Here is a 19,220-nt window from a genome sequence, read left to right on the forward strand (position 1 = left end):
GCAACCCCCTCGTTATTTCTAGTATAACACTGTATGATGCCTTGCGTTTTCAGTCTTTGAAAATTATAAATATTGTTATTGAACTTCGGCATATGTTTTCACTTTATTTTATCAATTCTTTCTTGATTGACAAAAATTTGCACGTTTTTTTTGATGATTTTATAAACGATGTTTAATTATATTCCCACTTACTGATCCAGTCCAAAATCCTCATGGATGGTTGGACTTTTCAATGTAAGAAAGTAGAACTTTCAATATAGTTATATAGGCCTTTAAATCTGTAATATTATAATTATTTACAGTATTATTTGTTTTCAGGATGTTCTAAATGTTGTGATTGATTATTAAAAGTTTACCAAACAATAAAATGTCGACCAATTTAAAAAGACGTTCAACAAAATTAAACAATCTAAAGATTTCCGGCAGTAAATAAATAATTTCAAAGCTGTGTATTTTAGACATGTTTGTCGATTATTAGAACAGAACAGAATGGTTATTTTGACTTAAGCATATATACAGCTCATCGTCATAAACATACATATTCAATAACAGCATGCGTTTCAATTATATACAAAACATACATCATTTTAAAGAAAGATCGTTTCAAAAACAAATTAAATACAACATGTTTAAGTCAGAATGTCACATGGAAGAGGTAAATACTCAGTGACCACATTATATAAAAACGTTGTTTAATGATTGCAACACGTATTACATTATTCTAAGCTTATTAGCTTTATGGAAGATATATAATGTATACTACATATATAATACATTATCTCGCATTTCAAAGCCATTAAAACAAAACATGGCTAGTTTTCTTAACACCTTTTTCTTTGAACTATTAAGTAGTTCGATAAACTTTTACATATTTGGACGAAATCTATAATACTTTGGAATTAATGTTTTCCTAAAATCGGCATTGTAAGGGCATTTAAGAACAAAGTGATACTCATCCTCGATATCATTAAGGTTGCATAAAACACATTTACGTTGATCTCTAACATGTTCTGGTGTCTACCCGTTTCAATAAATAATTTGTGAGACGACAAACGTAATTTAGTAATAATGTTCCTATGTTTTTTATTTTCAACAATATCGAGATAGGCCGATCTTTCGAATATTGGTTTCAATTCCTTATATAACATCATTGAACTAGATGATGTGACACTTATATTCCATTTAGTGATATATTGGTCTCGCAATCTGTTTTTAAGTAACGGGATAAATTGTTTAGTGTTCACAGATTCGGGGAATAACCTTACATCGTTAAAACCGGTTTAGTTAAGAATATCCCGTACTTTTGATGACCAATTATTTGTGTTGTGTTCGCGTTCGATTTCTAATCTCTGTGATAGAACAATATGTTTTAGTATACAATTACCCTGCTTTACAGTATATAATTTCAAAAAGTATTTGACGATTCTGACATATCTGTCTAAATATAAGGGGAATTGACCAACTTCGGCATAAATCGCTAATGAGTTTGTTGACATTTTTACAATTAATATTCTTTTACAAAATTTACAATGGACGCGCTAAATGTTTTCCGCTTTGATAAATCCCCAAACCTCACAGTTATAGTTTAGAATTTATGATACATATGCGTTAAATAATTTCAACATGATATTTATAGGTACGTCCATGTCTTTTGTTAAGGCGAACAAAGAATGCATCGCTTTTAAAGCTTTGCCATAAAGTGTATTTGTTGCGGGCACAAATGATCCACCGCTTGACATGACAATTCCCAGGTAATTAGAATTATTAACAATTTCTATTTCTTGACCTTTATATGACGTCCATTTCAATGTTTAACTGAGTGTACCTACTTTTCGAAATAGCATGACCATAGTTTTTTTCAATGTTAACCGTTAAATTCCACTTATCGCAGTTTGTTTCTAAATTGTTTAATGATTCTTGAAGACCCTCCTGGGTTTCAGAAAATAAAGCCGCGTCGTCACCAAATAATAATATTTCGATATTTGATCTAGAGTAATTCCGGCGTTTATTACATTTTGCAAATCGAATTCGATGTCGTTAATAAAGAGAGAGAACAATTTCATATGGGCGACGTTATCTCCCTCTGAAATAGGCCGACGTTACTATTAAATATGTCCGATAAGTTACCCATGTGTTTGACCTGTAATTTTACTTCATCATACATTGATCGAATAAGTGTCAAAAGTTTACCGTCGATGCCCACATTTATCATTTTACTCCATAATTGACCACGATTGATGACGTCATACGCCTTCCGGTAGTCAATATAACAACCGAATAGTTTATCTGTATTTTGGAACTGTTTTTCTATTAGTGCATTAAGAATAAATATTGCATCGACCGTGCTACAATTTGGTTTATAGCCGAATTGTGCATCCGTCAGAATGTAATTGGTTTCTGCCCATTGTTTAAGGCGTTCATTAAATATGCTATTAAATAATTTTGCAAAACAGCTTATTAAAGTTATTCCCCGATAGTTATTTGGGTCTGATATGTCTCAACGTTTATGTATTGGAACTATGATTCCGGGTGCTCAGCTGCGAGGAAAACGCTTTTTATCAAGTATGTAGTTCAACAATATTTCTACCGGTCTGGCGATGACATGTATTGTTTTAGTAAAATATTCATATATAATATTATCACAAGCATGAGCTTTATTGTTTTTCAACCGTTTCTTTGCCTTAATAAATTCTTCTGTCGATATTGGATTATCGAGTTCGGGGTACGAAGGTTCTGTGTTAAGTCTATTATCAAATTCATGTAAAAAAGTATTGGCATCAAACGAATTTATATTTACATTACCTTCGTCTGCTAATTTACTGAAATAATCGTGAAAATCGATTAACAATATCGTATCTACGTTTTGTGATGTAGTCCTAAGTTTAAATAGTTTCCAAAATTCGCGGGGTGATTTCCGTCTCATACTATTCATTTGTTTGCTTACATCATTGTTGTATTTTAATTTAGTTTTTCTACAAGTATACGTGTAATCCTTTTTCGATGCAATCATTTGGTCGCGTGTATGTTCATTTTTATTTTGATTGTACTCGTATAAAGCTCTTGTACATTGATATTGTTTGTTTTTACACTCTTCGTTAAACCATTTTTTCTTATTTCTATCAGAGTCTATAAATCCTTTATTTTCAGGTTTAACAATGTGCTTGAAATATTTTTCTCCTTTGAATTTAAATAGTTCAAAAATTCGCTAACTAGAATATCAGGATCAGAGTTTGAATCGATTTGCGATAAAAGCGTGTGTTCTTGATTTTGGACATCGCACGTTACATCTCGTACAAAGTCACATTTGTTCCCTGGTTTCCATTTAAAATAAACAATAGGATAAGTTTTACTTGCTGAAACCGTGTAATTCGTGCGGAGATCAAATGTTAAAGGCGCATGATTAGAGAATTTAGTAAAATCGTTAACGGTAAAGTTTACAATATCATTGAAATTGGATCGCGCAGTTTATACATAATCCACTAGGCTTTCACCATTATGTGTATAGCACGTTATCTTACCTTTGTTATGGTCGTTATATAACCGCCTATTCACTATACGAATATTAGTAGCTTTGCACATATCTAATAGGTAGTCTCCGAATCGGTTCGTTACCAAGTCACTATTTGATCGTGGGATTAGGGTTTCAATATCTATGTCAGAAACAAAATCAATATCGTTCATATATCTATCATTTTCAATATAATCTGGTTTATTTCCCGTTCGCGAGTTTGTTTCTCCGGTGAGAATTACTTTTCCTTTGGATTGATAAAAATTTACATCAAGTTCAATACATTGAAAAATATCATAAGAATACAAAGAATGAGCAGGGGAATTTTCAGGTGCAATATATACAACACAAAGATATACATCAGATTCAATATTAAAAAATAACTTATCTAGTTTAAGCCAAACAATACAATCAATATCATTATTAACTAATGTGACACCTTTTCGAATACATGTAGAGTCTTTAATATAAATTACAATTCCACCACTCAAGCGTTTTGCTCTTCGGTGTTGCAAACGTCTGTATGAGTTAATAGGTTTACTGTATCCTTTTAGATCTATGGAAGAGTCTTTATGTGTCCAAGTTTCAGTGAGACAAATAATATCATGACAATTAAGAAAAGATGAAAACTTACTATCAGAGCATTTAAGTGCTGTTAGTCCCTCCACATTCAATGTAACAAATTTTATGACATTCTCACAAACGTCCTATTCCTTATACAGTTGTTTGTTTATGTACAGCTTGTCGATTTTGAGGTATGCCTCCTTTCCCTCGGATCTCGCGTTTCGCATGATGGGTATGAGTCTTCGTCGGACCTCCATCACTTCCCGTGGGTACTGCTCAGATATTCCGAATGAGGTACCTTTAAGTTGTTTCGCCTCCTTGCGGACCCTCTCCTTATCCGGGTAACATGCGAATTTCGCTACAATAAGACGCACTTTATTCGGTTGATATCGACCTATACGATGTGCCCAGTGTAACTTTATTTCGGATTGGGCGTTTTGCACGTGCAGCCTTTTTTCAATGAATTCAATGATTTTTTTGTCGCATTGTTCGTCATTTTCCTCCGGTATCTGGAAAACTAAAAAAAGTTCACGCATACTCCGGCACTTGAAGTCCGTTATTTCAGCCTGAATTGTATGTTCTATCAGGATCGCCGAATCCTCGCGATTTTGCAAACTGCACGTGGATTTAAGAGTTGAGTCAAATTCACTCTGTTTTTTTGTTAAATTCTCAATCATATTCCCGCTGAAATCACATGATTTTTCTAACTCCTTTATTCGGGTCTCAAAATTATTCATCTTTTGCTCAATTTTGTCAATTCTTGAGACTATGCCCGACACTGTTTGTTGTATTTGGTCCAGTTGCGATAGTTTTTTGTCCACAGAATTCAACATTTCCAAGATTGATGACAAAATGTCCGAGCTTGGCAGCGGTGATGGCGATGTCGGAGGTATAAACCCATGTCCATAGAAATTGGGCGTATTCATCATGTATGAATAAGGCATCTGCGTAAGCTGTGGGCTGCCATAGAACTGACTTGACTGGCTCGCTGTGAATGACCGTTTAGATTCGTCAATGGCGATGCTTGGGCGTTTTGCGCCATTTTTTTCCCTTTGTTGCGTTTGTTCGTGTTTGGTTTTGAACTCGATTGACCGTTATCCGGCAAATCGTTAGAGTGTTTGCGTTTCCTGGTCATAAATAATCATCCAATTGTTCACTAAAAACACATTTTATTCACGATCACACGTTAAATTCCATGAACTTTCATCGAACTTCATATAAGAGGGATAATTGATTCATAAATTTTATAAGTACAAACAATAGGCTAACTTACAATGGCGTAATTTAATGAAATGAATATGTGAAAAACACACCCGGTTAAATTGTAAATGTAGTTGAGCTGTATTATCGAGTTTGCAACAAAGATGTAGAGAATTTCATCGTGTTTACAATACCAAAGGCAGTAATCTACAAGTCTTTATATAACAGCTAAAATGGTTTCTAGAAGCTGAAAGCGTCCTTTGTCCAAACAAACATAACACTAAATTCACACAAAGCATTTCGACGGTAATGGAATGGAAATCAAATCATCCATCGGCTCCGCTTTGACAATACTAAATGTGCTTCTATGCATTTAATAAATGCCGTTGGAATTTACCGTTGTCATGAACTCCTTTCTTGACAACAGAATGCTGCATTATGATATGTGATATTATATGCCTTTGTATCTTTAAATGAAATGAAAATAAAAGGCTATAGAGTATAATATTTTATTCTAGTACCAGTTTGTGCAAGCAAACATACACAACTGGTTGGCTTCAAAGACATTTTTGTCCAGTGAGAGCGCTGTATACTGGTCACTGGTAAAAAATTAAGAAGTCATTGAATATAGCTAACAAAGAAACCCCAGTCTCGGATATAATTAAAATTTAAACATTTTTTTTTCAATCCCTGAGGTATGAATTGAAACTTCAATATACCCTTTATTTGGTAGTACATTACCATCAGCACATTCAATTTTGACTAATTCATGTAAAGGTTTCAATATATGTTTTGACAAATGTTCATTATAAAAATTCTCTGAACATGTGGATACACAAGATCTAGTATCCAATAAAGCAGTGGTTGTTACATTTTTAACATGAATTTACACTTCACAAGAGTCACCAACTAAATTTGGGTCGTGTGTCTTTGTGCCAGAATGTAGACCCGCACATGCAGTACTTATCCGTTTAAATGTGGACATTCTCTTGCAAAGTGTCCAGACTCGGAACAATTTAAACAAGTAAAATCTTTTGGTCTAAACATGTTTGATGCCACTGGGCGTCTAGGTTGATAAGACTGATCTCCCCGTCCCTGTCCTCTAAATGGTCTGGTACGACTTACTCCTCGTGAAAATGTACCTCTATTGTGTCTAGGGCCTCTATAAGAACCTCTAGAAACATAAGAATTTTGAAATTGAGAATTGTTTGACTCCTTTTCGTTCTCTAACTTTTCAATCCTATCGTTTAATTTTTTTAACAACGATTTCACTTCTCCAATTTCACTTTTACTATCATTTTGATTCATTGCGCTACAATGCGCTTTTGATTCTTCAGGTATTTTATAATCCTGTTCTATCTTTTTCACTTCCACTTTGAACAAGTCGTAATCGTGAACGGATTCAAATTTAAAAGAAGCAGCATGCTTTAACTCTTTGTGAAGACCTTGATAAAAAACATTTTTTAACAAAGATTCCTGTCTCCTATCAATTGCATCAAGTTTTACCGCTTGAGAGAAAATATCTTCAATACGTGTAGCATATTTTGATACTGTTTCATTTTTCTCCTGCTGGCATGCGCAATATAGATTCAGCAGTGCCAATTGCACCAAAAGTACATTGAAATTTCTCCAAAATGTCTGTGACGGAGGCTGAGAAACCAAGTCTTCGCAGGATATCTGCTGCTTCGCCTCTACAAGATCTGCGAATGCCAAGCAGTATACTTTCCTGGCTATATGACCTTTCTTGAAGTAAACATTTAACTTCATATTTCCAAGTAGTGTATGACACTTCACCCTTACCTGGTTCAACATAAAATAGTGAAATTCTGGGAAACTTCGTAGTATTTTCTACTTTTTCATCACCTTGCTTAGACAATGTCTCAAGTTCTTGTTTTCTTAATAATCCTTTCAATTCACGTTCATTTGTAATATGCATTTCTTTCATTGCATCTAATTATGCGTGTTCTGTTTCAGAAATGTCTGCCATTGTTGAATGTTCAACCAATGGACACAAAAATTTTACTTCACTTTAAAATATTTAATTTAAAATTTTACTTTCAATAGTGGACTTTAACAACACAAACTATTTTACAACTAATAGTCACTTATTACTATCATACAAGTAACAAATTCTATGTTAAATGTGTGGTAACTTTGTAATGGGCCCACTACACTATCAGTAATTAATATACAATTTACTACATAATTGTACACTAAACTATTTACGCAATACACAACATCATCAATAGCATACACTAAGTCCACTTTCAATCATTTTCTGTTGATTGAAATATTATTGCAATTGTAATTCACGTCTTTATTTCAGATATATTTTTCAATAATCTGTTACTGTTGTTCTTCTTTTCAAAGAATTTATTTTCACACTCAATTCAATTTTCCTTTCTTCAATTAATCAAGATACTTCACCAATCTCAATGCTTATTCAATATTTGAACTCAAACAATGTATACAATAATACATCATACATGTACACAATTATCAGGCAGACACATGGTATATACCAATCACAATTCCAAAGATCAAAACACTTTGAATATTGACACACTCAAAATTATATCACAAATAATAAGAACATCACACTAGTCCACTTCACAACCATCACAAGACTCAATTTAGAGTTTCTAGACAAAAAAAATCTTCCTTCAAAGACAGAGTATTCAACTTCAAATGACTTCAAATAGTCCATTAACTTACCTTCTATCAACAAATTTCTGTGTATATTGCATTGTAATTATTTTTTAATTTCAAATGATACCTATATAACAAGATTTCAAATAATACCCCGGAAAATTATCTCAGAGAAATAATGTGTAATAAATCACATCAATAATATGTAAAGTTTTTATGACTGAACTTGAAATGAAATATCGCAATTGCATATTACTTGCTTTTCAAATTGTTGAGTGACAAATATAATGGTAAAGCACTAACAACGGAATATCTCATTGAATATGAATTGTAGTTTGAATTGCGTCACATGACCCTACCTAATTGTTTGGTCGTCTTTGTCCTAAACAAATAAGGCATTGATTGAACAAGTCACATGAGACTAGTTATCGATATGCTTCAATTAAATAAAGGATTTTAACAATCCGTTGGTTTCATTGAATAACATTCAGTGCATTGGTATTATGCTGCCAAAGTTCACTACTTTAAACCGTCTGTTGGTATCTTTCGACAGCGTTTTTTTTTGCCAGAGCTAATGCTTGGCTGATCACACAATAGAAGGACTGGTATCAGTATTACAACAACCAAATATTGTGATTCTTTACCGCAAAAGATCTGTGTGCATTAGGTAGCAGACCACAGTAGACACACACTCTCTCGGAGCCGCAGACGCCTTCTTGATCTCCACCACGCTCAATTCAGAAAACAACGAACCTGCAATCATAAAAACACATTCACTGCACACAAGTAGTCTGAAACTTACATTTAAGATAAAAAAGAGCATATGGAACCTGTACAGGTGATACTAATGACAAAAATGAAAGAATGACAAGGCTGCAAAAAGGGGCTTCAAAATCAACATTTTACAATGTACGAAAGTGGCTGGGGACGAATGAAACGTAATGATAGCCTGCTTTTGGAATGATATTTTTACACGCAAAACATAGCACAACCCATCAAACCATGAATAAATACCAGGTATCCAGGTGGTTTTCGCGCAATAATTCACAGCGTGACCCTACTAGCGATTCCAGCTTAAAAAGAACCCACAATACAATATGCCTACCGCAGTTGCCCTTCCTGAGTAACAAAGAACACAACAACAACAAGAGGTCATGACCCCACAGTTTCGCATTTGAAAATGGTCATATTCTTAGGATTTAATGCAATTTGGGGGTACAATAAGACCTATTACCCTCAAATTTGACATTGAAACCAACCCTTTCCCAATATTTCACTTTTTGACCGGGGCCAATTCGCATATTTCTGCTTCCTACCGTGTACTGCTACCTTACTGTAAGGCAATCTCGGATGACGTGTCATTGTATCTGTTAAACGAGAATTATCAACATTCAATGCACCGTATTGACAACAGTCTGCTTTTGGCAGACACGATAAGCTGGGGTCATTTCATTCTTCGAAAATATGCATTATCTCAAGTTTCAATAGGTATTTCATAATATAATTGTACATTTATTTCCATTTTAATAACGCCACGTTTCAATCACGCGTACTGGTCAGCGAGTATTTGTCGGACAGCAGTATTTATCGGACGTTCTATTTATTTCGTGTATTTTAATCCTTTAGCACAATTTTCTACGTCACATACTTACGCGCGATTGTTTTCTCAATGTTGACACCAGGGTCCGGTTTAATGAGAGCGACCATTGTCGGGCGACTTTGGTTGTACCAGCGAATAATCGTCGTGCGACGATAGCCGTGTTTAATGGAGAGCGACGGTCGTCAATCGACCGCGCGTTGTTCGACATATTGTCGAGCGACCGCAGTCTACCCCTCACACCACGACTGCTCGTCGCTTGACGCTTTGTCGGCATTCAAAACCCGTGCAAAATGAACGCGGATAGTTTCGAGTTTGATCATGGTGGCCTCCATGCGACTTGTTCGTCGAATGCGAAGACATTTTCGAAGAGAGCGAGTTTTTAGAGATAGGTTGAATCCATTAGACATGTACAATGATGATGAACTTTTCCGTCGATTTCGCTTACCAAGGAGAGAGCTATTGGGGCTCATAGACACCTTTGCTGTAGATCTAGAATACGTTTCCGAAATGTATACAATATTGTATCATCAATATGCGTATTTTCCATCCAATACACGGATGTCTCGAGCAAGGGAAAGTAATACATATACAGTAGTTTAGAAGAAATGCACTTAATTGATTTACCTTAATAACAATGGGATAAATATGTTTTATGATGCTAAACGTCGCGTCATTTATTTTTCTCCCGGCTTATAAAGAGTAGTATTAATACAAGAGAGGAGTGCAAACTGTACACTGAAAGTTAAAGGTTAGTTCCACAGGAAGGCAATGCGTAAATAATCCCGGGTTTATGTGCACAAATATCATTCAATAAACTGCGCATTAAGGGCAACTTTCTTTGGAACTTATCTTGGCCTATAATTCGCAAATTGTACACGTACGTTGAGATGAATTCAGTTGAAGGCACTGATTTTACATTCAACGTGTCCCGTTGACGCATTACTCTACATATGGTCCGTGCTCTGTAAAAAGGGGGTTTAATCAATGTGCGTAAAGTAGCGTCCACTATTAGCCTGTGTAGTCCGCACAGGCTAATCAGGGACGACACTGTGTGCCTAAAATAGACCTTTGTTAAGGAGGCACTTTCTTTAAACGAACAATATCATAAAATCGGAAAATATCGTCCCTATTTAGCCTGTGCGGACTGCATAGGCTAATCTGGGACGACAGTTTACGCACATGCATTTAACCCACTTTTGACAGAGTACGACTCATATATATGCTGAACTATATGGAATGACAACATACATGTCTATTGATAGCATTCTTTTAAAATTGTAAAAATACACCATGTTATAAAAAACGGCAATACTTATACCATACGCACAAATGATTTATACATGCAGTAAAGTGTAAAGTAAAATGGTGTCGATACTTAGTTACATGTGCACAACTTTAATGTTACTCCACCAATAGCTTCATCACTTCGTGTTTATATATAAGAAACAGTACCAATTTAATTTTGCAATAACAATATTGAATGAGTCATATAACCTACATCAATATTAAATAATGAATAATGGCTTTTAGAAGAAAGAATTTGTGGTTACAACGAATAAAGGGAAAAAACAGAAACAAATATCAACAAATAAAGGATAGGTATTTTCCTTCATGAATCATTACGTCATTTTTGTAGGTTAAGAAATAAAATGATATATTGATAAAGACATCAATAATAAAATGAAATCACAAAAATAATGCTACAAAACACTCAGATTACTAGATCAGTTTCGAGCCATCAATAACCAGACTAATATCTTAAATACAGACAAGATAAGTGTAAATAAACGTTTTTGTAATACTGACAGATGCATCAAATATTTATTTGATTAATCTCCTAGTACCGACAATACGAATTCATGACGTGTTTTTTTTTTCAGATCAGATGTGAAATATATCCTGTATAAAAATACCGTTTACTTTAGACAAAACAGCATGGTATCAATAAAGCAAATCTCAGATATGTTGACAGTATTATAAAATATGCAGGAACGAACTCCCCGAAATACAATTTTCTCGGCACCATGTACCTAGATTTATTTAGAAGAGTCCCATACATATTATTCGAGTACGTGTATCAAGTTGAAGTGAAATTTACAATGGAATATAAATAATTAACAAAACGATCATTGCAGATAAAGTGTCATAAGTTCAATCCTATAAAAGTGAAATATCAACCTTATTTAGATAGATTCTCATTAATATGAATTTTGCAGACGATAATGCAATGTATCACACCTTTAAGTGCAATAATTATTGGGCAGATTTAAAAGCCAGATATAAAAGAACGTTTTAACAAAAATGTCTCAGAGGTATGTCCATAATTATTAGTGAATTCCAGAGCTGATTGCAAACCCGTTATTTGGTTTTAAAGACTTTCGTAGACATTCAGACTCCACAATGCAGTTTTTGCACGCGTTTTCCTCGATCTACGAGCATTATTCATTCGATCCTTCCTTCCGCCCGATTTGTCGAGCGCACCAATTCATATTGGTATATGGTGAATATTCATATAAATGTACGGTCTTTAGTACCAACATCTTGAAACTGCGTTGGCAAGTATGTTTGAGGTTCTGCAATTTTGACACGCGAAAGGACATTGTCCAGAGACGCGTGAACCATAGTAGTAGAATTTATTTCATTGCGTCAGATTTTGTATTTGAACTTTGAACACTTAATGAATATTATTACCAACACACCTTAAACGAAGACTCCGCAAGCGAATTCTGTTTAAACAAATTATATCATATTATTTTAACAAATTTAAGATTTACTTTCCGTGATATGAGTTTTCGCACAATAAATAAAAATATGTTGATGGCGGAAGTGATAATTTTCTAAAAATAGCGACTACAACGACCGCAGTCGAATGACCACACAGTCATGCGACCACAGTCGCGGCAAATTTCTCCGTGAACGCGACAATTTGTCAGTTGGCAGCCGACAACCGTCGGTCGACCGCACAGTCGCGCGACTACAGTCGTGTTTTGTAGTTTTTTATTAAACCGGACCCAGAAATTCGTTGAAAGGCAAGTATTGTAGTTAAATAATTGTAATGTTTACAAATTTTGTCGCAATGAAATGTGACCTCCGCGCGGGGGATATTAATAGTACGCGCATGCGCAAAATAATTCACTCAATAAGGCCCGACCTGTGTTCTTGACATTTTCGGTCGTCTGCTACAATACACCATATCTCCATTGTTTTTTCTTAAACCCTCATATTTAACACGTAACTGATGTAGTCAACAGCAACAAACTATTTCAATTATTGATTTGTTTACATTAAAAACTCGACACACTTTTTTATAAACAGATATCGGATTTGCTTGCAAAATGTCTATAGTTAACGCTTTGATTAAAGGGAAACAAATCTTATTGAAGACTATATACATTCACTGCTGGGATTTTCGCCCTTGATGAGTTTGTAATAGCTGTGTTTCGTAATATTGAATAGTCATTTCTATGTTAATGTTTGCATGGTTATTTTACGAATAAACCCCACATTTGATACACAAATATTAGTTTAGGAATGCTAGCATTTATTAAACGGCTTAAAAAGGATAATGGTATATTTAAGTGTCTGTTTTACAATTGGACTGTAATGCAAAAATGGATTGGATTGCAGAAAACAAATGCAATCAAGGGAAAAGACACAGATGCAGCGTGCCGTCTCTGCTGTTAGGCAGCACAAAATGAAAATTAGGGTCGCTGCACGGGAATTCAATGTTCCACGTAGTACATTATCAGATCATGTACATGGGCGTGTTGGCGAGACACGCACAGGTCCAGTGAGCCTAGTAAACGAAGACGAAGAGGGGGCTCTTGTGAGTTATCTTTTATACATGGCGGATCATGGTTTCCCTATGACACGAAACAGAACCCGTGTTTATATTCGGGAAATCATTAAGCAAGGAGGTTGGTTCGATCATTTATGTTTACAATTTAAAAGTCTGTAATCTTATTACGAATACTGTGCATGTAATTGAAATGTTTTACCCTTGACTGTTTCATTTACCCCGGACACGTATATTCCTTAATAATTATACGTCTTCATAACACGGTCCCGCCCCTACATCACAGTTATTGTTGTATTATATGATATTATGTACATTTACTTTCGAACTAATGTACAGGTAGGACATATCCGTATAAGGTGTCAGAGAATGGGCCGTCAGACGAATGGTTCCGAAAATTGTTTGCGCGCCACCCGGAACTTCAGGAACGGACGCCCGAGAGTTTGGATCCGGCACGTTCCTCAATGTCGAGGGAGGATGTCACATACCCATTCTTTGACTTTCTGGACAAAACCCTCACACAGTATGGTGTAAAAGATAAACCGTCACAAGTAAGTTGTTTTATATCGTAAACGGGTCTATATCAACTGACATCAATATGGAATACTTATATGAATTAAGTGAAAATATAAGTTAGTTTTTTTAAGGTTTTATTTTCATTATAAGTCTTGTTTATGTCATTTATACAATTATTTAACTTTAAGAAACATCGGAATTCAATTAAAAACGAAAATAAACCTATTTACTTACTGATAAAATGCTTAGTGCATTCAAATCGTAAATTTCATTGTTTACACACTTACTTATACGTAATTAAGATATTCAACTGTGACGAGACCGGTTGGTCGGGAAAAGGAAAAGCAAAAGAGAAAGTTATTACTGGAAAAAGGGAGCACACCATCAGCCGGAAAGTTATGGGCGGTGGAGGAAACCATATAACCGCGCACCTTTGCGTTTGTGCAGATGGACGGTTTCTCCCTACAATGATTATTTTCAAGGTAATTGTATTCTGTACAAATGCAATGAATTGTTTAAGCACTTAAATAGTATTCAAGCTTAAACGCTTACAGACTATGAAATTGTAATAGAATATTTGAGCCTTGTTCTGAGAAAACTGGTCTTAACGCATGTGCGTAAAGTGTCATCCCAGATTAGCCTGTGCAGTCCGCCTAAACTTGATTTTCGGTAAGGAGGGACTTCCTTGAAACTAAAATATTAGTGATATTATATAGCATTGTTTCTCTATCAATATGAAATTATCTCACGTTTATTTATTCATGCGATGACCGTACAACATTTTCAAAGAGACATCAAAAACGGATATTCTTGTATTCACTGATATTGGATTCCAATTGTAACTCTATTAATACACACTGAAGAATACATTTTGCACCATTAAATTAATACATTCACGTGATTCTATCGTTTCAGTTCAGAAAAATACCATTTTAAACATAATTTGTTGCGATTTACTCAAATCATATAAATGTCCGGAAAATACTCCTGTATAGTAAAATTACCTCCCTTTGATAACCCCATATGCGGGCCTCGTACATACGCATGCGCACATCAAACTCTGACTTTGTTTACATGCACTTGTACATGACGAACCCAAGATATATCGGTAATCTTTTCATGCCGTATTTTGCATTATTAAGGGAGTAATCCACGAAAAACCCTGAATTTCGTCCGACAAATACTCGCTGACCATATGCAATTCAAAAAAATATCTGCAACTGTGACATTAGCTGTAATAACATTCAAATTACCTGTAAATTCAAATAATAACTATTGAATAATACACCACTTCATTCCAAATGAAAATACTAACAGCAGGAATTATCGGGTTCTGTATTCTGAAAGTGATTCAGAAATTGAAATTCAATGTAAAGATCAACAAGTAGCTGAAAAGAACAATCAATCACATTTGAACTCAATTATAATTAATATTTCTTGAAATTATATTGAAATCAATTTCAAATGGTATATAATTATAGAAATTAATAGAGTCTACTACTACATTCCTTGTTAATCTACTTAAAATATCCTTTAGTTTGAGACTAATGAAACAAAACACCTATCCCGGGCAACCCACTCAACCAGAAATCCAAGATGGCAACCAAAACAACCAAAAACCACCAATGGACCAATTTAGTATTGAAACCAATGCCAATATCCCCCCCCCTGTTTAAATATAAATGGCTGTCAAAATACTATACAGTGAATATGTTAGCAAATGCAATATGGATTAAATTTGTGAAATAGACCTTGAATAGTGAAATTATTTTATTTTAATCCATTACCAGTTAATTAAGTGATCTGCAAATTTCTTTCTTACAAAAATGTATCTTCCTTGCTAATAACAATATCACACTGTGTAAAATTTGTTATCCAAAATATCACATTTATCAGAGAAAGAAACCAAATATTCAATCAACTGTAAGTATTTTGGATGAAAAACTTTTGTATACACAAATATTTTCACACTCACCACCACCTTACTTAGAAAGAGGCCATGATTTTTTTTAAATGGGAATATTTGAATGATATTTGGCATTGATGTTATACTACTTAAAACAAACATAATGATGTCTTTCTTTTTTTATTTGGATGAAAAAAAGATTTTTTATGATTTTTTTTAAAACACGTAAAAAAATAGGTGCATTTTTCTGCTGTTTTTTCAGCCAAAAATCTGGTTCATTGCCAGCAAACAACTGACATTTGCATTTAACCAGCTATTTTGGCCATTTATAAGTTATTTTTTTTCTATGTGAATGCCTTTTTTAGACATAAAACACATTAATACATATTAATAACAAATATTTTTTATTGGTTTTGCACTTTTTACTGCACAGTTTATGGCAAAATAAAAGGGGGCATACAAATACATATTTATGTGCGTGAATAGCCTTTGTCTTTACTGCTATCAACAACAATCCTGCAGCTTTTTTAAGGTTTTATTTTCAATGATAACTAATGTGGAACTAACACATAATTTGTTGACACAATTTATATTTGTTGTGCATACACAATATATAAATACTTGTGAAATGTCCAATTACCAGACATTACATAATGATGAATTAAAATGACACATGCCTCCCAATCACGATGACGAGTTGTTCAAATAAAAAAACAAAAAAACATTGTTGATGTGGGTTTTTTGTCAGTCAAAGGTAGCATATAGGCAAAAACTAATCCCAAAGATTGAAATTTTTCATAAATGACGATTGATGAATCAATTTACTTCAACTGCACTCTCACATGTCAGACCGACAGTGTCATGAGCAGACATAGTGGTCACTACAAAACGGTGAAATTCTTATGGGGGCTTTCAATAGTTTTGACAAGTTTTATATGTTGTTCACTCAATTAAAATAAATTGTCCATTAGGTAAAATAAGTCCTCAAATTATAAATACACCACAAGAACAACAGCCAATACTTAAATAAGGTTAACATGAAGACAATAGTTCACTGTCACACATGTTTAACAAAAGTAAAATCATTTGCTTCATTAAATAGGTTCAAAAACCAAAATTCTTCTTATTTAAATAAGACCTAACACTAGTTATTTGAACTTTAATGGATCTGTAAGTATTTTTCCTAAGATAGGTGACTAACAAACCTATCCAATGGTTTAAAAAATCTTATTTTCAGTTATCGCCTATGGCGATTTCTTCCTGATTTCTTTTCTTTTCCTCCCGCTGCCTTCAGCTTCTTTGCCTCAATCTCCTCTATCGGGGCCGCATTCACAAACGGCAGCTTCTTGCGGTAATCTGTAACATGTAAATGAACATTTGAGCCGCACTCTGGGAAAACGGGGCTTAATGCAGGAGCCTTAAGTGTCATCCCAGATTAGCCTGTTTAGTCCACACAGGCTTATCAGGGACAACACTTTCTGCTTCAACTGGATTTTCTTTCAGAAGGGACTTTCTTAAACGGAAAATAGCTTAAAGGTTCATTGTTTTTACCATTCAAGGCTTTTTAAAGGCTGTTGGGGGAAGGGGCCTTAGCCTTCATATTATATAGGAAAAAGTGTGTGAAACCCAAAATTTGGGGATACAACTCACGCAATGTTAGTCATAGTGGAATGAAATTTCCAGGTGTAAGTTTCTTTTTTTGGGATAAGTGCATGTAACTTTTTTATGAAAATTTCTGAGGGATTGTAGACTAGATTAGGCTACAGCTTTAGAATAAAAAAAAAGACTGCTCTTCCTTATCTTGTGATATCAGTCTTCTTAAACTCAATTATGTTATATCTGTCTTCTTAAACTACATTTTGTGATATCTGACTTCTTAAAAGTATAACAGTATATATTTCAATTGCATAAACATTAGTGAATTACAATAATGATGATTAATTAATGTTGATAATAAATGTATTTCAAAATGACCGATACATTGCCATAAAATAAAATTACATAGGGTTTATGTTTCAAAATGTCATTCTGCTGAAATGTCATTTATATACCAAGAAAAATATTTATTGGTTAACATTGCAAATTATTTTTTATCTAGTACCTGACGCGGAAGCTTCAACTTTTCAGCTATTGCAGCCCGGTCTTGTTTAAATTGACCTGGCTGCGGTGATACACGCTCACTGTCAGGCTCCGAACGTTCACTGTCAGACTCCGAGTCAAACTCTTCCCAATCCTGAGACTCTGACTTATTAGTATCAGACATATGTCTGCAAAAAGAATAATTTAAATCAAAGAAATAATATATCTACATAATATAACTAAAATACAGTGACTGTATCGAATTGTTGTTCACATCTGACGTTAAATAAAGATTCTTGTATCTTGTATCATTAATGCTATATCCGAAATACTTGCTGTCCGAATTGTGCAAGTCTGTATTTTGTATTATCGAAACGTCTATTTACAGATATACGAATGAAATCTACCATTACGATATAATGTCGGCATAAATATATCCTTCAATGATGTTTAGCACGTACAACACATTTTTTGGCAACTTTACAGAGGAAAAAAAGAACAATTGATATTAACGTCGTATGAATTGTCAACAACGGCGGCCATCTTGCCATTCATGAAACCGGTCCATACATTAGCAACAACCAGCAGAATCACGGCATTTTGCAAAGCAATTAGTGGCATGAATGGAAAGGAGAATGATTAACCTACAAAATAAAAGCAATTTTTCTACTGGGCAATGTATCTTACCTATTTTTCTCGATCTCGGAAATTTTCTGAGGTTTTCTTTTAATCTTCTACGCAACTGTGTGGAAACGAAAGTGCTTTGCCCGCGAACATAAATGTATTAACTTATATGATAAGTGGTTATTTTAACCATATCCAATCGAAAACCACCTTAAAAACGACGTAATTCCGACCCCCTATCGGCACTATTTTTATGAACGAGATTTCGCGCAGGAATTTTTCAGTAATAAATGAGACGTACGCAGTTGCCTCCCTTGTGCCCATCGCTACCTTACTATGGCTCTGGGTCTGGCATACACTGTATAGGCAATTGTCACTGTTTGTACAGTTAATTGTTCAACACAATAAGGCAGTAGGGTAAAGTGATCGTGAGTCGGACAGCATTGTGTACACACCGGTCTTTCTGACAATAACGTAGTGACGTCACCATCTATGTATAGAATGAGTCGGACAGTGTTTTCCGTTTCGAATGATTTGAGCTATATTTAGAACATTCAGGACGGTTTCTTCATACTGGTACTCAGCCTATTATCCCCGCTACGCATTTCAACCGTTTTTGCAGGCAAAACGGTTTTGATTTCGCCTATATGTGTAAACAAATAACTTTTTTCGGAAATTTGAAACCGCTGGCATGTTTCAATAGGAAAGACATGTGTCTATCTAGGTTTAATGGTTTAATTACTGAATGCATGGTGTTTACGTTGAAATGAGACTCGAA

At 34.4% G+C, this 19,220-nt stretch overlaps 1 long non-coding RNA gene across 1 annotated transcript; it reads right to left on the reverse strand.

Moving 5' to 3' along the window:
* Positions 1 to 16,250: 16,250 nt before the first annotated feature.
* LOC127867080 (uncharacterized) lies at positions 16,251 to 18,768 on the reverse strand. Its single transcript, XR_008043252.1, has 3 exons — positions 18,226 to 18,768; positions 17,841 to 18,006; positions 16,251 to 17,095 (listed from the first exon to the last, which is right to left on the reverse strand). It is a non-coding gene; the product is annotated as an uncharacterized LOC127867080 (long non-coding RNA).
* Between the last annotated feature and the right edge of the window lie 452 nt (positions 18,769 to 19,220).

Source organism: Dreissena polymorpha, chromosome 1 (assembly GCF_020536995.1).
Source record: "Dreissena polymorpha isolate Duluth1 chromosome 1, UMN_Dpol_1.0, whole genome shotgun sequence".
NCBI lineage: Eukaryota > Metazoa > Mollusca > Bivalvia > Myida > Dreissenidae > Dreissena > Dreissena polymorpha.